Genomic DNA, 23,443 nt, shown 5'->3' with positions numbered 1-23,443 from the left:
TTTACCATTGCCTCCCTCTGAAGCTAGTCTTCCCCAGCTGGCTAGGGCTTGCTCAGCTTGCCGCAGCTGCACAAGCCAGCCCCTTCCTTGTCCGCAACTGTCAGCTGGGGGGCAACTGGGCTCCTTGGGACTATGAAGCTTGCCCATGGCTGCACAGGTGGCAGAGCATGTTAACTCCTGAGCCACTCACTGTGGGGTGATCTTTAGCTGGCCCTTGACACCCAGGAGACATGAGTGGGGATTTGAACTCACAGACTCTGGACTCCCAGCCAGGCTCTCCTCCCCACTGTGCTATACCAGCTGTGTTTATGCTCTAACTAAGAAGTTAAAAACTCGTGTGGAACTTGTTTTCTCAAAAAAAAAATCAGTTTTAATCTTGTATCACAATGCCAAAAAGAACCAAAAAAACACACAAAACGCCCAGACTTAGAAATAGAGTAAGAGTACATTTACCATGCAACCATTTATGGAGAGTACTGCTGAGAACAATATGCATAACTTTCTTGTTGAAGTCAATGAGATTGAGTTCTTAACTTTGGAAAATATTTACTGCGTAATAGACTTCCTTTCATAAACTTATAAACATGCTTGATAAACATGCAGGAAGGCTTTCTGAGTTGTAGGTTCACAATACATCTTTTCAGAGAGAGAAAGAATAAAGCATAGTACCTAAAAATCATACTTCAGAACAGTTGCAGCTTTTGGTTTTTCATTTAATTAAAGTAATGTAACAATTTATCAAAATTAAGGTTAGCTGTCCTTTCTTTTTCAAATGTAAGAAAAATGAAATTTGCTGCCAAGCACACAATCCTGCTCTGCTCATCATAATAACTACAGAATAAACAAACTCTCACTTCTTACTTAAGGCAAACATGCTGGACGAGGCCTCAGCTCCCACTCTTGAGGCCATGTGTCCGCCAGGTTTCCGCTATGCGCAGCAACCGAGGGTGGGAAGGTGGGGAGGGGGAGTGGCAGTCATCTATCGGGAGTCCTTGATGTTCACCAGGCCTCCGCTCCCAAGGACCAAGTTTGTTGATTTCATGTACTGGAGGTTGGGCCCGAAGGGCAGTCTGAGGATCCTGCTTGTGTACCGCCCGCCCCACTGCACGGCAGACTCCCTGACCGAGGTGCTGGAGGTGGTCTCGGATGTGCGAACGTTGACCCCAGAACTGTTAGTACTGGGGGATTTTAACGTACACGCTGAGACCACTCTCATTGGAGCCCCTCGGGATTTCCTGGAAACCATGGCTTCCTGGGAACTGCACCTTAGTAACACTGAGCCCACCCATGTAGCCGGTCATGCTCTCGACCTTGTATTTGTCCTGGGAGTGGTGGGGAGTGTTCTGAAGTTGGGGGCCATTTCTTTTACCCCCGTGTCATGGTCAGATCACTATCTGGTGAATTTTGACTTCTCGATGCCACACACCCTCCGCAGGGGTAAAGGACCTATTAGAATGGTCCGCCCCAGGCGCCTGATGGATCCGGATGGATTCCTGACTGCGCTGGGGGATTTGGAACCTGGTGAAGGTCGTCCGGTCGAAACCCTTGTGATGGAGTGGAATGAGGGAATCACCAGGGCATTAGACCGGGTGGCTCCGAAACGTCCTCTCCCCCTGAACAGAACTCAGACAGCACCGTGGTATACACCTCGGTTGCGAAGTCTGAGACAGGAGGTGAGACGACTAGAACGCCGGTGGCAGAAATCCCGCTCTGAAGATGCTCGAACACAGGTTAGAGCAGCAATAGCTGCCTACCAGGTGGCAATAAAGGCAACAAAGAAAGATTTCTTTGCTGCCTCTATTGCATCCGCAGAGTGCTGTCCCAGGAAGCTGTTCCAAGTGGTCCGAAGCCTGGTCAGTCCAGTCGCTCAGGAACCCTTGGAGCATTCAAAGGCTTCCTGTGACAAATTGGCAAGGCACTTTGCCGATAAAGTCGAACACCTGAAGAACTCGATTCCGTACGCTGTGGATGCAGTAGTGGATCCAGAGTTAACCAGTTGCAATCCGGTTCAGTGGGATCGTTTCCGGCCTCTTCGTTCTGAGGATGTGGACAAGGTACTTTCAACGGTGAAGCCTACCACCTGTCTGACTGATCCTTGCCCATCATGGTTCCTTATGAACTGCAAGGAGAAATTGGGCAAAGGGATCAGGGCGGTGGTAAATGCATCCTTGAAGGAGGGTGTAATGCCACCGGCCCTCAAGGAGGCAATTATAAAACCCATTCTAAAAAAGTCCTCCTTGGATCCCCAAGTTTTGAACAACTTTCGCCCCATTTCGAATTTGCCATTTTTGGGCAAGATCATTGAGCAAGTGGTGGCTAACCAGTTGTCAGCACACTTGGATGAAACGGATTATTTAGATCCATACCAATCAGGTTTCAGGACTCGACATGGTACTGAAACAGCCTTGGTCGCTCTGGTAGATGATATGAGGAGGGCATTAGACAGGGGAGAATTCACCTTTCTTGTCCTCCTGGATCTCTCAGCGGCTTTTGATACCATCGACCACGGTATCCTGTTAGATCGCCTGGGGGGATTAGGAATAGGAGGCACTGTTTTACAGTGGTTCCGTTCCTTTCTCTCTGACAGGCATCAACAGGTAGCATTGGGAGATGAGGTTTCAGACCCTTGGCTCCTCACTTGTGGAGTACCACAGGGTTCTATCCTCTCTCCCATGCTATTTAACATCTATGTAAAACCACTGGGAGCTATCATCAGGGGTTTTGAGCTGCGGTGTCACCAATATGCTGATGACACGCAACTCTATCTCTCCTTTAAATCTTCACCGGAGTTGGCTGTAGAGACCTTGTCCAAGTGCCTGGAGTCTGTGAGTGGGTGGATGGGAAGAAACAGGCTGAAGCTCAATCCTGATAAGACCGAGGTGCTACTTGTGGGTGACAGGGGAAGGTTGGGTGTTGCTGACCTGAATCTTAATGGGGTAAAATTGCCCCTGAAGGATCAGGTCCGCAGCCTCGGGGTTGTTCTTGATTCCAAACTGTCCATGGAGGCTCAGATTTCGGCAGTGAGCCGGGCAGCTTGGTATCAACTACACCTCATACGGAGGTTGCAACCCTACCTTCCTATTCATCAGCTCCCACTGGTGGTACATGCCCTGGTCACCTCTCGATTAGACTACTGCAATGCGCTCTACGTGGGGTTACCCTTGAAAACGGTCCGGAAACTACAACTGGTGCAGAATGCGGCGGCACGCCTGCTTACAAACAGCCGCCGCCGCGATCACATCACACCAGTGTTATTTCATCTACATTGGCTTCCAGTTGTTTTCCGGGCCCAATTCAAGGTGTTGGTCTTAACCTTTAAATCCCTATACGGTCTCGGCCCAGTTTACCTGAAGGAGCACCTCCAGTACCACCAACTAAGCCGCCCGACCAGATCAGCCACACAGGGCCTTCTCTCCGTCCCACCAACGAAAACAGCTAGGTTGATGGGGACTAGAGAGAAGGCATTCTCAGTGGCGGCCCCCACTCTCTGGAACTCCCTCCCGTTCGATCTTCGCCATGCCCCTTCCCTGGATACATTTCGCCGAGCCTTAAAAACTTGGCTCTTTGGACAGGCCTTTGGGGTCCCCGGGGTGGGCTAATTTCTTTATATTGTTTTAAAATTGTCTATTGATGGCCCTGTACTGCCGCTTTTTAAAATGGTTATTGTTGACTGCATTGTATTTTATTATGTATTGTATTATTATGTATTGTTGAATTTAATGTTGTACGTCGCCTAGAGTGGTTTCGGCCAGATAGGCAACACAAAAATTAAATTTATTATTATTATTATTCTTTATTGCTGGCTGGGTAGAGAATACAAGTGAAACTGAAAAACAGACCAAAGGAAAGTCTAAAGGGTGGAATCTAACTCTAGCCCATAATACAAAGTTCTAATATTCAACTCTTTGGGCTGTTTTTTGTTTGTTTGTTTGTTTTTAGGATCACTTAAGTAATTATAGGGTGATTGTGATCATGAAAAATCCACTCTCAGACAGGGAAAGTCTTGAGTGAATAGACTTTTGGGGGATTTTCCAGATGAGGCTTTTGTTGTGCACTTGCACTACCTTATTCACTGAATTTTTCAGAAGGTCCTATTCTTAATTGCTCCTGTTCTTAAAACATGCTACCATTCTTTAAATGGAGGCTGTCATGGGCTGTCATGTCACAAATTAAAAATACATTTAAAAAAATTCCTGGGGATGATGAAGCACAGCTTGGGGTGTGTGTGCAACCATTTGCGCCCCATCTTGGCTACAGGGCTGCAGTGTCTCCTTTGGCACCCACGAAAGATCTCAGCAAATATTCTCTCAAAAATCCACAATGCACGAGAGACTCCTGTTCCTTTTCACTTCTTGTTTCCATTGGCTTGGCCTCTTTTACATAATCTGAAAGGTATTATGGGCTGAAACTGAAAGTGAAGCTAATACAAGTTCTTTTCTTAATTTTGGATGAATTTTATTGTGTGCACTGTCAAATAATTATATAATCTCTACTTTATCTTTCTGTTTTTAAAAAAGTGTTACTGGCTCTGGAATAGGTTCTAGAAAACTCTTACTATTTTAAATCCTCAGTATCAATCTTTTATTTATTTATTTACTGCATTTATATACCGCCTCATAGCCAAAGCTCCCTGGGCAGTTTACAACAATTAAGAACATTAAAAACAAGTATACAAATTTAAACCATACCAAATTAAAACACATAAAAATCAACAGGCAAGTTAAAACACATGCTGTTCAAATGCTGTTAAAATGCCTGGGAGCAGAGGAAAGTCTTGACCTGGTGCCAAAAAGATAACAGTGTTGGCGCCAGGTGCTGCTCGTCACAAAAATAATTCAATAATTTGAGGGCCTGAGAAGGCCCTCTCCCTTGTTGCCAGACTCCCAGCTTCCCTCTGAGGAGGCACCTGGAGGAAGGCCTTGGATGTTGAGTGCAGTGTATGGGTGGGTTCGTGTCGGGAGAGGCGTTCCATCTGGTATTGTGGTCCCAAGCCATGTAAGACTTTATAGGTTAAAACCAGCATCTTGAATCGGGCTTGGAAACATACAGGCAGCCAATGCAAGTGGGCCAGAATTGGTTTTATATGTTCAAAGTGTTTGGTCCCTGTTACCAATCTGGCCGCTGCATTTTGCATATGTTGCAGTTGCAGCATGGGACAACTGAAGCGAGGTTATCCCTGTCCAGATAGGGGCATAGCTGGGCCACCAACTGGAGTTGCTAGAAGGCACTCCGTGCTACCGAGGCTACCTGAGCCTCTGGTGACAGAGATGGTTCTAGGAGAACCCCCAAGCTACGAACTTGCTCCTTCAGGGGTAGTGCCACCCCATCCAGGACAGGATGGACATCCACCATCCAGTCAGAAGAACCACCCACTAACAGCATCTCAGTCTTGTCTGGATTGAGCCTCAGTTTATTAGCCCTCATCCAGTCCATTGTTGCAGTCAGGCACCAGTTCAGCACATTGACAGCCTCACCTGAAGAGGATGAGACGGAGAAATAGAGCTGTGTGTCATCAGCATATTGATGGCAACGCACTCCAAAACTCCAGATGACCGCACCCAACGGTTTCATGTAGATGTTGAACAGCATGGGGGACAGAATTGACCCCTATGGAACCCCATACTGGAGAATCCACAGGGCTGAGCAATGTTCTCCAAGCACCACCTGCTGGAGCCGACCCACCCAGTAGGAATGGAACCACTGCCATGCAGTCCTTCCCACTCCCAACTCAGCCAGTCTTCCCAGAAGGATACCACGGTCAATGGTATCGAAAGCCGCTGAGAGATCAAGGAGAATCAACAGAGTCACATTCTCCCTTTCTCTCTCCTGACAGAGGTCATCATACAGGGCAACCCAGACTGTTTCCGTGCCAAAACCAGGCCTAAAACCCGACTGAAATGGATCCAGATTAGGGTTGCCAGGTCAGAAGAATCCCAAATCCTGAGATTTTGTCGGCGGGTCCGAATGGTGTCATGGGGCGGGTCCAACAGATGTCATTAAGCATGATACATTAAGCACAGGTGCTTGGCGCATACAATTCATACAAAAATATTTATCTGATTGGAAATTAAGATAGAAATCTTAGCTAAAAGATGGAGCCTGGGTAGGGAACATTTAATCTAGCCAATTCACTTCTGGCAAAACGGGTTCAAGTGCCCTCCAGGCCAGGCCACGCCAGTCACTAGATGGCCATTGTAGGAAGAAAGAGCCTAGTGTTGTGGAGATATTAGATGGGAGCACTCAGGAATAAAGATGGATGCCCCCAAAGGGCTGCAATTCTAAACACACTTACTAAGGGACTAAGCCCCATAGAACTCAATAGGTCTTACTTCTCAGTAGATATGGTTTGGATTGTGCTGTTGGTAAAGCTTGACTAGGGATCCTCTGCAAAGACATCCATATCCAAGTAGGGTTGGCAACTCCCTGCCTGGAATGCCCTGCCCCGACCTTTTAACATTTATTTATTTATTTTATTATACTTGTATACCGCCCCATAGCCAAAGCTCTCTGGGCGGTTCACAGCAACTAAAAACATTAAAACAAATACAATTTAAAACAGATCTTATAAAAACAATTTAAAACACTATTTAAAAATTAAAATAGTATAAAACACATGTTAAAATGCCTGGAAGAAGAGGAAAGTCTTGACCTGGCACCGAAAAGATAACAGTGTTGGCACCAGGCACACCTCGTCAATAATTTTCTTTACAGATTTGACCCTTTACTTCAGAAAGAGGTCTGAGTAATGAGCAAGAAGATTCTCTACCATTTTCTGTCTCCCTTGTGGGCTGCTATAAGCTCACTTCATCAGCCAACTTAATTCCAGTGATTATAATTGATAGAGAGAAGCACACATGATTTGGTCTACCTTCATAGCCAGCAGCTTGGGAACAACAACAATTGCAGCCACACTACCCAGTATGTGAATTGTCTTTAACCACTATTGGACAAGAAACAAACAACAAGGTGCATCATCAGTGGGTTTAAGAAGGTTGAGCGGAGCGCATGGAACCACTGTTGTTGCTTCTATGGATGACAGGGAGTGAGGATAAAGGTAAATGAAATGCAAATAGAAAAAGAAAAAGACAGTGATGATTTCTTAAATGCAATACCATACCAACCACAACAAGATTCCTACGAGTAAGGCAGCATCCCACAACCAGTCAGGATTCCTAACCAAAAACCAAAAACATGAAAAATGAAGAAATATTTGTATAAGCATGACTATCAAATATGTTTATTATTTACACAACATGTAAAGATATTTATAGTGCAATCCTACATTTATTTATTCAGAAGCAAGTCCCAATGTATTCAGGGGGCTTACTCAAACAGGGACAAAACTGCAACCTCATGTGATAAGCAACATCATTCATGCAACCCAAAATTCAAAATCATGCCACTTTAAGCTGTTTTGCAACTGTTGATACTTGTTTTATGGTTATTGGATTTTAAAGGGATTTATTTCTTATTGTGAGCTGCCTTGGTTTCCAGACTGCAACCCTACCTCACAGGATTGTTGGAAAGATTCCCATATATATATATATATACACATACACTGGAGATGTAAAAATATATACACCCCATATAACTGTTTATTGTCAAAACCGGTTGATCACTGCAGAACATTAAAAAAAATCAGTATTAGTTTCCTACATAATAAAAACAGTGATACCTAAGTAAGCCCTACCTAATTGCTTTAAAAATAGGATTGGAGGGGGAGATATACAACACAAACACAATTCTTTCCTATGTTCACTCAAAAGCCCCATGAGTTTACAGCACAATCCTAACCATGTCTCTCAAAAGGAAGTCCTATTTAATTCAATGGGGTTTACTCTTGGTATGTTTACTCTGGAAAAGCAAGTACTTGATTAAAGCTTCATACTGAGAAGTTTGCAAAACACTGCCCTATTCAAAATTTAAACCAGTCTGACTCCTACACATAAGAGAGAAAAAGATTGGAAGCTTACTTATTCAATCTGTGAGATGTTCAGAAAAGCAGGAAAAAAGCATGTTTTCTGAGCCTTGGGCCACTCACTGCCTCTCAGCCTCAGAGGGAGGCAATGGTTACCTCCCCCCCCCCCGAATACCGCTTACCATGAAAACCCTGTTCATAGGCTTGCCATAAGTTGGAATCAACTTGAAGGCAGAGAATTCAATTTGACTCTATTGGTTTTTGGCTCTATAATTCCTTGTCAGTCACAACCCTGACTTCTTATTGGCTAAAAACCTGAAAGGGCAGGGATTAGAGCAGAATGTAGAGCAACTAAGAAGTCGTGGCGGGGTGACTGACGTTTTGGTGTATATCTCTGGAATCAGACGACCTAGAAACTTAATTTTTTTAAATGAAAGCTGAAAGTCTGGAGATTAAGGTGAATCACCTGGAGACCCGGAGGGGACCCTCAGAGTCTCTGGCTGAAAAACGGAGGTCTGTTAACCCTAAACCAGATAATCGGTCTCATCCGAGAGTGTCCGGAGCTGGCCTGCAACCACTCATTCAGGGACCTTGCCCAGGAATGGAACATTTGCCACCAGCCTATAGTTACTAAGATTTTCTGTGTCCAGGGAGGGTCTCTTCAGGAGTGGTCTCACTACCACCTCTTTCAGGTGGCCAGGGACCACTCTGTCTCACAGAGAGGCATTAATCACTTCCCTGGCCCAGCTGGCTGTTCAATCCCTGCAGGGCCGGCCCCAGGCATGCCGGGACCCTTGGGCATCAGCTTCCCCCGGGACCATGTGTGTGTGTGTGTGTACACATGTGTGTGTGTATGTGTGCACCCCCCCACCCACCTACCTGTCGCCTGTCTTTTAGCATTGCCATCAACCAAGATGGTGGCGATGGTTTCTCTAGGGGGATGAAGCATCCGCCACCATCTTGATTGATGGCACGTGTGCATGCTATGCGCGTGCATCTCTGCCATCAAACAAGATGGTGGCAGGGGCTTCAGCACCTTAGGAAAACCTCAGCCGCCATCTTCATTAAGGGCAATGCTAAAAGGCAGGAGACAGGTAGGTGGGGCGAGGGAATGGTTGGCAAGCGGAAGCTTCTGCCTTGCGATCCGCAGCTGCTGCCACAGATCGCAGAAGGTGAGCGGAGTGGACCCTCAGGGGCCCCTGTAGCTCCAGGGGCCCTCAGGCCAGTGCCCCACCTGGCCACCCTTTAGAACTGGCCCTGAATCCCTGCTAGCTTTTATTAGCCAAGAAGGGCAAGGATCCAGTACAGAAGTGGTTGCATGAACCTGTCCAAACACCTTGTCAACATCCTCAAGCTGTACCAACTCAAACTCATCCAATAAATCAGGACAAGGCTGTGCTCTGGATACCTCACTTGATTCACCTGCTATAACACTGGAGTCTAAGTCCTGGTGGATGCAAGAGATTTTATCCTGGAAGTGCCTAGCAAATTCATTACAGCGGGCCTCAGATGGATCTACCGTGTCCTTGGGGCAGCACATAATAGCCCCCAAACAATTCTAAAGAGCTCTGCTGGGCAGCAGAGTGATGATTTGATAGTGGTAGTATAGTATTGGGTTTTTTTTGCTGCCCTCACTGCCCCTAAATACAGCTTACCATAGGCAAGCTTTTGAATCTGGTTGACTTGGCTGCAGCTTCAGCCTCTTAATCTGTAAGCTACTCCTGTAATTGTGCCAACTTTTGTGCAATTCAAACTTTCTTGGAGAAATGATAAAAGCAATATACTGCAGCCATAAAATTGATGCTTCCCCAATGTTACCATATTATTGCCATCTGGACAGGCACTTTTGTGCTATACCAGTGGTGGCTGGTGGCCATTGGGTCTGGCAGGGCAGAAAGCAGGCGGAATCAGAGTCAATGACAGGCAAGGCCAGCAAAGGCTGCACTTAGACAGCAGTTTCATCCATCTTCCCAGTGTTTCCTTACCTGATAATATTCACGTTTTACTTTACTTTTTTACACAATGTAAAATCCACTTCTGGAAATCTAGCAGAATATAGTGGAAGTTTAGTATTTATGTCTGTGTTAATTGCTTCCAGAAAAAACCCATTTGCAACCCCATGAATCCAAAAAATTGCAGGAGTAAAGTGACAAAATTTGGAGTGGTATATCGGCATACAGTTCTTTCCCACTATTTTTATGTGGGAATTATGGGGAAATGAAAGTGTATATGTATAGAAAGGGTGGAGGAGTAGAGACATATCCAATGATGTTCATTATTGTGATACACCACGCCCACTGGTATGAATGAAATTTAGCACGACATGGCGGAATATCAATAAAAAAACCACAGTTCCTAATTCTAGTTCTGTTTCCTTCCTCCACCCTGCTGAGTTCTACAAGGGTAACACTGAGACTAAGGATGTGGAAGCTGACAGCCAGGGCCACCCATTGGACTGGTTGAAAGGAAGAAGCCAAGTAGGTTTGGAGGAATCAGGACTGAGGTTGGTGGGGCAGTATCCCATTTGTGCTGATGGACCGGCTTCCACTGGATATAGCACAACAAAACCGGGGGGAAATTGCGGGAAAACAGGACTAAGGAGATAGAAATGAAGCAGGAGAGAGACTTCTTGAATTCTGTGAAGGCAATAATTTGTTTCTTGTCTAAAGATAATATTCAACATTATTACTTGTGCTTTATGGAATGGTGGTAGGTACTTTCAATGGAAGAAGACAGTTTCAAGAGACACTGAGTAATTTCTTCTACATAGGACCAACTACAGAGCAGAGAGTGAGGGTTGCTACCCAAAAATGTGAACTGCTTTAGGCACTTGGGAACTGAGAAGAGTAATGCATGAGCAGAGACTGTGGAGATAAGCATGCTTGCTTCACCCCCATCACCCACTGTGAGCTGGAAGGTGACTGTCTGATTTTCAGAGCAACCTTTCATTCATGTATGCTCCCCATATGATGTCAAACCTGGATTTTCCAGAGTTCTACATCACACAGAAGTCTCCATGAGTATAGGAGGCTTCCTTGCTTCAACCCGTAGCCCTTCAAAGGCAATGGGAATGAAGATGCGAGGTTGACTTGTGTGGTCATCCTTGCAGATCCCTGCTTCACATCTTGCTTTTCCCAGTTCCTGAATATCCTTTCCACTAAACCTCTCTTGACAGAATTGGATGGTTCTGCTTGTCTCTAATTCCTGCTATTAGAGTCCAAGTTTAGACCTCTTAAACTGAGCAAAGATCCTAGCTAAAGAACACTCTACTAAATGATTCAAAAGCAAGATCAGGAAAATACCTTTGTTAGGACCAACGAGTGCTCAAAATACAGAGGTACCACAGGGAGGATATATCATTTGTGTTGTGTATCATAGCTATCGTTCTTAGAATGATTTAGTTCTTAGACTGGAGGGAGCTAGAGATTTGAGGGTCACATTAATGCCTTCCACCTTTTTGTGCATAATTCAAGCACTAAGTATAGTGAAAAATCATCAGCCTGCAGTTCAAAAAATGGAATGGAGAAGGGGTTATGCAGACTGAGGCTGTAAACACATTAGTCGCTAGATCAAAGCATTTCCATTAGACATACCTGGATCTGCCAACGCATTCCAAATCTCTATGAAGCTGAAATTTTAAAAAATGCACTTGAGCTGATCACCTGGTTTACAGGAAAAAGGGGTGGGGTTTGACTATTGTCACGTGCCCCCATTTTCAGAAGAGAGCGATGGAACAGACAGAACACTGAGTGTGTTTCTACCCTGCGACTGCAGTCCTAAACATATTTAATAGGGAAATAGGCCATATTGAAACACAGTGGGATTTTCTTCTGAGTAAACATGAATAGATAGCCTTAGTGGTTAGAAGTGCCTTTTACCAGCTGTGGCTGGCATGACAACCATGGCCATTCCTGGACTGGGACAGCTTGACCACAGTAGTTCAGGCATTGGTGACTTTGGGGTGAGATTATTGCAATGCACTCTGTGTGGAGCTTCCTTTGCACTTGATCCAGAAGCTGCAGTTAGTGCAGAATGCTGCTGACAGTAGTGAGACCCTGCCAACATATTACATCTCTGTTCAGAGATTTGCACTGGTTCCCAATTTGCTACTGGGCCAATTTCAAGGTGTTACAATCAGTATATAAAAACCCTTATGACCTTGAGACAAGTATACTTGTGGGATCGCCTTATCACATATATGTCCACTCAACTACTTCAATATGAGGAACTGGCACTGTTGCAGGTGCCACATAACACTCATTCAATTCAGCAGTTGCAAGAAATCAATCTTTTGGTGTGGCAGAACCTGGATGTCAGTCAGGCAACTTCTCTATATTCTTTCCAGATCCTGCTCACAACATTTTTGTTTAGTCATACCTATCCAAACATGTAGAAGTTACATGTGTTTTAATCTGCTTTTAACTTATTGTTGATCTTTAACTTGTTTTTTTAATGTTTTTAAACACCTGTTCCTAACTATCTTTTATTGATAATGTAAATGTTTTTTTTTGTAAACCTCTTTGAGGTTTTATTACAGTAAAGTGGTATATAAATTGTGTTGAATAAATAAATAGAATATGTATCATATATGCACATATATACATCCTGTATTATTTATATCTGATAGCGGCATGTAAGTGTGATACATTGAGTGCAAGGCCTTAAATACAGCTTTAGAGTCAATTATCGTTTTGTTAAAGTCTTTGAAATGCATTGCCATATTATGTTCTTTCCTGCAAGAGGAACATGGGGACATCACGGCAGGAGTTCTTTTTGACCTCAAACAAGTGTCTAATCTGTCCATAGGAAGGTGCTGTAAAAGCCAGACACAGATGCCCCAGGTACACAATTATTTCAGCCTGGAATACAACAGAATAATGAACTCTCTCTTCTCTCCTCTATATAAAAGCAGTATAATGCTAGCTCTGGCCAAGCAACTGTACCAGTGAAAATGCAAGAGTGCCTTCATACAAAGTCATTTGAAATCTCCTCTACTAAGAATGTGATAGCGCTTCAAATAAAACCAGAGTGCAATTTGTTCAGGTAAATTCCTCCTATTCAGTGCAATAAATATTTCCATGCCACAAAGGAATGTCTTGCATTTAAGGGAAAATATATTGACATCGGCAAAGAGAAAATGCAACTTTGCGCTAGATTTCACTCCAAAAAACCTTTAACAGCACCTCTCGTGTATCAAGAGAGACCTGAGTAGGGAGGGTCACAAGGAGGATATATTCTCTTTGCCAGATTTGTTCCCTGTAAGTTAATGTAAACACATAGGTTCTCTTGGTGAGAAGGTAAAGACTGAACATGTAGTCAGAGCAATAATTCCTTTTCTAATGGATTGCAAAGATTTGACATCAGCTGATTCTTACACAAATAAAAACGCCATTCTTCTACCAAGAGAAGGTTCAACGTTACTACAACCAAAGGCATTGCCTTAGTCTGATTTAAGAGAAAAACTCTGAAAGAGCAAAGGGCTATTTAGCAAAAGTCCCCTCCCCCACATTCAATATGCATCTATTGTTTTGCATTCTGATCTGTTAAAACTGATACTTAAAACTCCATGCTGGAAGCTAAACTACTGAGGGTTGTGTTATTCTTAACTCCAGGATTATAAAATATGATCCCATGAATTATTCATATTTTCTATTTAACGCAATCACTTTTTTGCCTGCATTAAGCTTCTGTGAATGCTGTCCTATGCAGCTACAGTTTGGAAGAACTTTACATCCTAGTGGGGAAAACACCTAGCATTCACTGTCAGTGAATTAGGCTCACTGTCAGTTTGGGTGGGTGTGGACTCATACTTTGTAATTTAATTCTTAATCTTATGTACATCCTGATTTCAAAGGATATACCATGCAAGAAAAAAAAAGCTGACATTGAAAATAGCAGGAGATATAGATGGATGAGATTTAGGCAGAATTGTGGAATCCATTGGGGATGTTGCAAGCAGTGAACAACTTGCAATATATAACAGTATTTGATCACATGATTATTCAGCTCAAGAAACTCTTTTAAACATTCATCAGCTTATCTAGCTAGCTAGTGATCCTAAAAGAAAAACAATCAAGACAAGGATTTGTAGGAATGGGGGAACTTAATTACGGTATTTGCACCAATTTTGCATGAATTTACCTTTTGAACAGAAACGATAAAAAGATTTAACCTGCTGTTAAGCAACCAGATTAAAAGACACTGGTTTCCTTTTCTAAAGATGCATACCTGTGATGTTACGGGTACCTTGCAGGTAGTAGAACTTACAGGAATTATTATTTTTAAATGCATTTGTTTGTTTAGTTATTCTTCAAGTGTATACCTCATCCTTCATGCCAAAGGCAGCCCACGTCAGCTAACAACATAGAAAATAAATACAATAAACTGTATTATAAAAACAATTAAAACAATGATTAAAGCAGCATGAATGAAAATGACAGTAGTTAATACCTCCAGTATTCTTTGTTTACCAAGTGCAGCAATAAAGTGTGTGTTAAGAGTCAAAATGTACCTCAGAATATGGTTCTACTATAAAACACTAACTGGCATGAAAGGTCATTTCGGATTCTAAAAGCCAAGCATAATATGGTCTGAAAATATTAGGACTAGGAGGTGATAGCAATATTGTTCACAGGAATGTGACAATCATTTGCTGTTTTAATGCTGCATTATGCAAATTGTCTTTTCTATCCTACTGTAGATACATTTGGATTCCAAAGGTCAATGGTCCAGTGAACATTCTGACACCATTTGCAATTGTACATCTGGTTCTGTACAACCGCACTAAAATGCCCAAATCAAACGTTTTTGGGGGGCTCTTGTGTCAATTACATATTCCAGCTTCCTTCCCTTTTATCTAAGATGGCCATGTTTGATTGCCATCCCTTCTCCCCACCCCCACCCTCACCCCCACCCTCACCCCCACCCTCTGGCAACCTCTGCTGCAACAAACATCCCAGGAAAGCACTGATTTGCCCCCATCTCAATAATTATGCATTTTTATTTATTAATCACATTTGCCATGCATTTTGAACTATCTTCTCTAATCAAAATTGTGAACTGAGCCATAAGATGTGGCAACCATGTCACTTTGTATCAGCTGCCTCTTATTTATTCCAATACCCCCTCTGACCTTCAGCTATAGTGTCATGTGCTCCTCTAATGGCTCTCTTTGCTTGCTTTCTCCAGCAGCCATTGCTCCCTAGAGATTATCTGCATGGGAAGATAACTTTAGGAGCCTCTAGGGCTCTACTTTCTGTTGGCTTCCACAATGTCTTTTAAAAAAAAGTGAGAAAAATCCATTTGTTCAAATCCAGAACATGTTTGTGTTTTATTTAAAGACATCCATGTGCATGGGGGGGGGACTCTTTAAGTCTCTCTGCAAAAGCTACCACCTAATTACTGCCTGCTGTGCAGCACGGTTAAACACAGTCAGTCAGAGAGCCTTAAAGATACAATATCCTCTCTCGTGAACTGTCTGCTTGTCAATTTGGAGTCACCCTCCTGCTTTAAATCAACCAACCACAGAGCTGTTATGAACAGCAACTGATTTTCCATGCACTGCTGCAAAACAGAAATCACACCGTATCCTGTTTTTAATGGCTACAGTTTTTCAACTGCATAACAAGGGGGTGCTGGCATTGCTGAGTTGGGCCTTATCAGGAAAAAAAGAATGAGTTCAAGAAGGAATCATGTGGAAACCTTGAAGTACACAAGTACAGTCCCAATTACATATGCATTGTGATGCTTGGTATCAATTATAGCCAAATAACAATACAGTATGTTCCCTTCATCATTGCTGGTAGACGTTGAGGGGCTTTTATTATTTCTTCACGACAGAATACAATAAGCTAATCTGAGATCTAACTAATATTATTTTGTTAATGCATATGTTTATACTCCAAAGCACCCCTAAAAGGATTATCCAAAGGAGAGCATTCCTCACCAAGTTCACTTAAGCATCCAGATGTGATGAATATGATGCAGTAGCTTATTTAGATCTCCTCCTGACATATCGTTCCTATGGAAAACATGAGAGAGAGAGACAGACAGAGAGAGAGAGAGAGAGAGAGAGATCCTACAACCTCCTGTGGAAGAAGGGGAAGGAAAGAGTTACTATTTCAGTATAGAAAATTTAGGTGCAAAGGAGTAGCATCTATGAACTATCAAATAATAATATAGATTTATTAGTTGCTTGATACCCAAAAATCTCCAAGTGACTTACAACAATGTTAAAAACAAAAACAAATTAGGGCAGCCAGATCAGAAGCATCCTAAAGCACTAAATTTCAGGGGCTGGCCCTAGTGATGTCACAGGGTGGGCCCTAGTGATTAAGCATCAACCACAGTTGCTTGGAGCATGCCACTCAAACAAACAAAAAAATCTCTGAGTGGAAATAAAGCTAAATGAGGGTGTTCCCAGGTCCAGCTGAAGTAGGGTTACCAGATCTCCAGCTTTCGGCCGGACTCTCCGGCTTTGGGGGTGTTTTCTGGCTCCCCGGCCAGACCATGTCCCCTGTCCCTGGATCTCCAGTTTTTGGCATGGTGTGGCTTGGTCGCCCAGCAGGGCTGGCCACAGGGCGGGAGATCCCAAGCCGCCCACTATTCCCCCACTCTACTTACCTTTCTCTCTGCTGTTTTTTTGGCACGCTCGCAGGTTTGCCATCAATCAAGATGGTGGCCGAGGTTTCCTTAAGGTGCTGAAGCCTCTGCCGCCATCTTGGTTGATGGCACACATGTGTGCTACACGTGCACATTTCTGCCATCAACCAAGATGGCGACAGAGGCTTCAGCCCCTTAGGGAAACCTCAGCCGCCATCTTATAGTATCATAGAATAGTAGAGTTAGAAGGGGCCTATAAGGCCATTGAGTCCAATCCCCTGTTTAATGCAGGAATCCAAATCAAAGCATTCCCGACAGATGGCTGTCCAGCTGCCACTTGAATGCCTCCAGTGTCGGAGACCCCACTACCTCTCTATGTAATTGGTTCCATTGTAGTATGGCTCTAACAGTTAGGATATTTTTCCTGATGTCCAGTCAAAATCTGGCTTCTTGCAACTTGAGCCCATTATTCCGTGTCTTGCACTCTGGGACGATCGAGAAGAGATCCCGGCCCTCGTCTACGTGACAACCTTTCATGTACTTGAAGAGTGCTATCATATCTCCCCTCAGTCTTCTCTTCTCCAGCTAAACATGCCCAGTTCTTTCAGTCTCTCCTCATAGGGCTTTGTTTCCAGTCCCCTGATCATCTTTGTTGCCCTCCTCTGAACCCTTTCCAGTTTGTCTGCATCCTTCTTGAAGTGTGGAGACCAGAACTGGATGCAGTATTCAAGATGAGGTCTAACCAGTGCTGAATAGAGGGGAACTAGTACTTCATATGATTTGGAAACTATACTTCTGTTAATGCAGACTAATACAGTATTTACCTTTTTTGCAGCCACATCACACTGTTGGCTCATATTCAGCTTGTGATCAACGACAATTCCAAGATCCTTTGCACATGTCGTATTGCTGAGCCAAGTATCCCCTATCTTATAACTGTGCATTTGGTTTCTTTTTCCTAAGTGTAGAACTTTGCATTTATCCATGTTGAATTTCATTCTATTGTTTTCAGCCCAATGCTCCAGCCTATCAAGGTCCCTTTGAATTTTGTTTCTGTCTTCCACAATATTAGCTATGCCTCCCAACTTTGTATCATCTGTAAATATAAGCATGCTCTGTACCTCCTCATCCAAGTCGTTAATAAAAATGTTGAAGAGCACTGGGGCCAGGACTGAGCCCTGTGGTACCCCACTCGTTAATTCAGCCCAGTTTGAGAAGGAACCATTGATAAGCACTCTTTGAGTACGATTCTGGAGCCAACTGTGGATCCATCTGATAGTTGTTCCACCCAGCCCACATTTAGCTAGCTTGCTAATCAGAATATCATGGGGCACTTTGTCAAAAGCTTTGCTGAAGTCGAGATATATTATGTCCACAGCATTCCCACAGTCTACAAGGGAGGTTACCTGATCAAAAAATGAGATGAGATTAGTTTGGCAGGATTTGTTCTTCATAAATCTATGTTGGCTCCTAGTAATCACTGCATTGCTTTCAAGGTGCTTACAGATTGACTGCTTTATAATCTGCTCCAGAATTTTTCTAGGGATTGATGTTAGGCTGACTGGTCTGTAGTTCCCCGGTTCCTCCTTCTTGCCCTTTTTGAAGATAGGGACAACATTAGCTCTCCTCCAGTCATCTGGCACTTCACCAGTCCTCCATGATTTCGCAAAGATAATAGATAGTGGATCTGACAGTTCTTCAGCCAGTTCCTTCAATACTCTAGGATGCAGTTTATAGGGCCCTGGAGATTTGAACTTGTTCAAAGTAATTAGGTATTCCTTGACCATTTGTCTGTCAATCTTAAGCTCAAATCCTGCCCCTTCTACTTCATGTTTCCCGGGAGGGTCATAGACCCTTTTTTGGGAGAAGACTGAGCCAAAGTAGGAATTGAGCACTTCTGCCTTTTCTTTGTCATCTGTTATCATTTTGCCTTTCTCAGTGAGTAGCTGTGCCACCATTTCTTTTCTCTGTCTTTTACTATGGATGTACCTGAAGAATGCTTTTTTGTTGCTATTAGCATCCCTTGCTAGCCTCAGCTCATTCTCAGGTTTAGCCTTCCTGACGCCGTCCCAGAAATTCCGTGATACCTGCCTGTACTCTTCCTTTGTGGCCTGGCCTTCTTTCCACTTCCTGTATGTGTCCTTTTTTGTTTTGGGGTCATCTCTAAGCTTTTTGTGAAGCCACATTGGCTTCTTCTGTTGTTTCCCCCCTTTTCTCCTTGTTGGAATTGCTTGCCATTGCTCTTGTAGAGTTTCATTTTTTAGAAACTCCCACCCATCTTCGACTCCTTTTTTCATTAGGGTGGCTTGCCATGGAACCGTACTTACAATTGTTCTGAGTTTATTAAAATCAGCTTTCCAGAAGTCCAGGGTGCACGTATGGCTACTCTCAGCTTTTGCTTCTGTTAAAATCAAGAATTCAAGAATGGTGTGGTCACTTTCCCCCAGAGTTCCCATAACTGCCATTTCATCCACCAAATCATCTCTATTGGTTAGAAGCAAGTCAAGGATAGCTGATCCTCTGGTTGCTTCTTCCACTTTCTGTAGGAGAAAGTTATCTCCAACACAAGTCAGAAATTTCTTGGAGGGGCTGTGTTTGGCAGAATTTGTCTCCCAACAGATATCGGGATAATTGAAATTCCCCATTTCTGCTACATCATGTCTCCTCAAAACATTGGCAATTTGCTTTTCAAAAGTTACATTTTTGTCTTCTCCTTGATTGGGTGGTCGGTAGTACACTCCAAGCACCACATTCCTTTTATTACTTGCCCCATTAATTTTAATCCAGATACTCTCGGTGGAACTACCAAGCTCATCTTCCTGTATTTCTGTGCAGGGATATATATTTTTAACATATAGTTCAGAGATTGGGGTGACTCACCTGGAGACCCAGAGAGCACCCCAAAAATCCAGAGTCTCTGGGCAAAAACTGTAGACTTGGCAACCCTAAAACAAAGATATACTATGAAAAAAAAAACAATAAAACAACAACACCCCCAGCAGCCACAGGAAGCTTTGGAAGCATACTAATGACAGACAACATCATCTCAGTCTATCAAAAAGGTAAGGGAAAAAAGGTAAGTCTTTACCTGGTGCAAAAAAGATGTCAGTGAAGGCAGACCTCACTGGGGAGTGTATTTCACAGATGGGGAGCCACAACTGAAAAGGCCCTCTCCCTTGTCACCACCCTCTTCAGAGGCAGGGGGGATCTGGAGAAGGGCCTCAGAAGGAGACCTAAGGGTCCAAGTAGGTTCAAATCAGGAAATGCATTCCAGAATATATTTGGGTCCTGATCCATAAAGAGCTTTATAGGTCAAAACCAGCACTTTGAATTGGGCTCAGAAGTGTACAGGCAGCCAGTGTAACTGGAACATGATTGGTGTTAAATTAAGCAAGTATTGAAACATTTTCTACAACAAACTGAGAAGTGATGGTGCTAATTAAAAGAGATCCCTTCACATCCTCCAATATTAATTTTGATGAAGTTCCACTACCATATGCCATTACTCTGGTAAGTTTTGAGAGCCAGTCCTGGAATGAAGAAACCTGATTTTGCCAAAGTGGCAAAATGGGGTACTTAATGCCTGTCTCCAATTTATGTGAGATGCTGTTCCTGGACTTTAAACATACTTTAAAGCATTTTCCCTTCCTACATGACTACAGGGAACCATTTTGAAATGGGTTCATAGCAGGAATGGGAGGAAGCCATTTGTATCTGCAAGTGTACATGTCAAAAGCAAGAGTGCTCACAAAGTTTATTTATTTATTTATTTTTGCATTTATATCCCACGTTTTCTCCAAGGAATGCAAAGTGGTGTACATGGTTCTCCCCCTCCTAATTTAATCCCCACAACAACCCTGTGAGGTAGGTTAGGCTGAGGGGCAGTGACTGGCCAAAGGTCACCCAGTCTGCTTCATGCCTGAATAGGGATTTGAACCCTAATCTCCCAGGTCCTAATCCAACACTCTAACCACTATACCACACTTGCTCATGTTTTGGCACAGTTCTGTCATTCTTTCTAGCCCCTTCATTCAATGGGTTGCATAAAATGGTGTCCCTCTACTGACAGAAGGCAATGAGGGAGAAGCAGTGAAAATCTCCTTCTGCATCCCACTGACGGAAGTCTCCATTGGATCAAAGAGCCTCTCACCAGTGGTGAGACTGCTAAGGCTGCAATCCTAGTCCTTCCCTGATATTGATGATAATTGGGGGAGGGGGATAGAGATGAGTATGCAATGCAGGCCCCTCTCTGCCAGTCTTCACTGGTGAAGAGAAGCATTGATAATGGGTTCACTGGGGTGGAAGCCTAAACTCCCACTGATAGTCTTCCCATTATCAACAGGCAATGGAACACTCCGAAACAGGATGTTTCAGGGCCGGGCACTGAAAACTTTGGATTTTCAGGTTTCAAAGCCCCATGAATCCCCCAAGGATTAGTCCCTCAGTTGTGCCAGCACTGAAGTTGGTGCAGCAAAAATGGGAAAACCCCAGCTCCTTCCTTATTATTGTTGCTGTTGTTGTTAGCATTAACATTAGCATTTATTGTCCACCTTTCAGCCAGAGGTCCCAGGGCAGGTTATAACAACTTTAAAATACAGTCTTAAAAACAATGAAAAACAACCAGAAACACAGGGTGGGTCGTAAAACCAGGGCTGGTGCCAGAGGGCGGCCAGGTCGGGCCTTGGCCGAGGACCCCTGCAGCCCAGAGGGGCCCCTGCAGAGCTCCTTCTTAGGGTAAGAGGGTAGTGCTCCCATTCTGTGATCCACCTCCTGACACTGCTGTGGATAGCAGAGAGGGAGTTCCCAGGCACCCCCCATACAGTCAGCTCAGGCTTTAATAAGCATGCATGCATGCCCCACCTACCTCTCCTCTTCCTGTGAATTTATTATTTATTTATGAATGCTGTGCGCACATGCCTGCCATCAACAAAGATGGTGACAGAGGTTTCCCTAAGGGGCTGTTGCCCCCACCGCTATCTTGATCGATGGCAGGCATGTGCGCACAGTGCACATCAGTCACAAGGTCAGGAGAAATAGGTGGATGCATGGGCAGGCTTATTTACTCTGTGCCGCCTGTATGTGGGGTTGGGCTATGGTGCTGTGGCCTGGGGCAGGTTGATGCCCAAGGGCCCAGTCATACCTGGTGCCGGCCCTGCCTAAAACTATACACCTCAAGTGTCAAAGGCCAGGGTAAAGCTGTACAATGAGGTTACCAGATGCACCTTGCTGGGGAGGGAATTCCACAGCTTTGGTGCTGCCACAGAGAAAACCCTCTCAAGGAAGATCAACTAATATATTGACCTTCCTATACCACAGTCTCCCTTTATGTCCTCCCAATGAACATAAAGCAGATGCTTAGTTCAGTGTTAAACTGAGCAACAGGAAATGTTTCCATGAGCTGATCTCCCTGGATGCAAAGGCAGGATATGTGAGGGCAGTGTATCATTGTAAGTGGCACAGATGATCCATCAAATACACCAAGAATAGGGAGGTGCTTCTAATGGTGTTCTATTCCTGTTCTAGCTCAAAGCAGGAAATCAAAGACTTAAGTCATAGAGAAAACTCAGCTTCACTTGAAACATGTCAATAGGGATGGGGGAGAAATTGGATTCAATTCACATTTCAAGGCAAAACTACCTCATCTGCACTTTCCAAAACAATATGCAAATTGAAACACAGTCATCCGTTGAAATTCACATTTCTCCAAATTTTGCAATACAGTTCTCAGGCCAAGTTGTGTGTACAAAAACACATATGCTAGATTAAAATTTGCATTTAAATATATATATATATATATTAATGAAAATGTTAACATACAAAAATGTACTACATAAGGGAAATTGCTTTGCAAAAATTATTATTATTTATTAAATTTATTAGTTGCTTTCTTTATAAAAATGAACCCAAGGCAACATACAATAAAAAGATTAAAGCCAATATAAAACTAACACAAATAAATGGTTTTTAAAAACACAATGCATGGATAAGATGGTGGGACAACACCCTTCCAAAAGAGGCTACAACATCAAAAGTCCTCCAAAAACCCTCCAAAAAATTAAGAGCTGAATGCCTGGGAGAAGAGGAATGTTTTTGTCTGGTGCCTACAGATAGATAATGATGGTGCCAAATGTGCTTCTCTGGGGAGAGTGTTCCATAAGCAGGGGGCCACCACTGAGAAGGCCCATTCTCATGACACCTTCCTCCACTCCTCCCTCAGAGGAAGCACAAAAGAAGGGCCTCAGATGCTGAACACAGGGGTCAGGTTGGTTCATGTGGGGAGAGGTACATACCTTGACGTATTGGGATCCTGAGTGCTGAGCTGCCCTGGGTTGCTACTGGGAGGAAGAGCGGGATATAAATCTAATAAATAAATAAATAAAATGTGTAAGGTTTTATAGGTAAAACCAGCACTTTGAATTCAGTCCAGAAGCTAATTGGTAGCCAGTGCAGTTGTGCCAGAGTTGGTGTTATGTGCTCAAACCATCTTGCCCAAGTGAGCAATCTGGCTGCTGAATTGTGCACCAGCTGCAGTTTCTGAGCTGTCTTCAAAGGCAGTCCCATGTATAAAGCATTGCTGTAATCTAACCTAGAGGTTACCAGAGCATAGACAATAGGAGTCAGGCTATCCCTGTCCAAATAGGGTTGTAACTGGGCCACCAGCCAAAGCTGATGGTAGGCACTCTTTGCCACTGAGGCCACTTGAGCCTCAAGTGACAGTAATGGATCCAGAAGTACCCCCAAGCTATGTACCTTCTCCTTCATAGGGAGTGTAACCCCATCAAGAGAAGGCCACATCCCCTCCATCTGGTCTAGGGAACCACCCACTAACAGCACCCCAGTCTTGTCTGGATTGAGCTTCAGTTTATTGGCTCTCATCCAGTCCATTACCCAGGCAAGACATTGGTCTAGAATAGCCTTTCCCAA

Source organism: Rhineura floridana, chromosome 1 (genome assembly GCF_030035675.1).
Source record: "Rhineura floridana isolate rRhiFlo1 chromosome 1, rRhiFlo1.hap2, whole genome shotgun sequence".
NCBI classification, from domain to species: domain Eukaryota; kingdom Metazoa; phylum Chordata; class Lepidosauria; order Squamata; family Rhineuridae; genus Rhineura; species Rhineura floridana.
The sequence above is the reverse complement of the archived record's forward strand: the minus strand, read 5'-3'. Positions refer to the sequence as shown.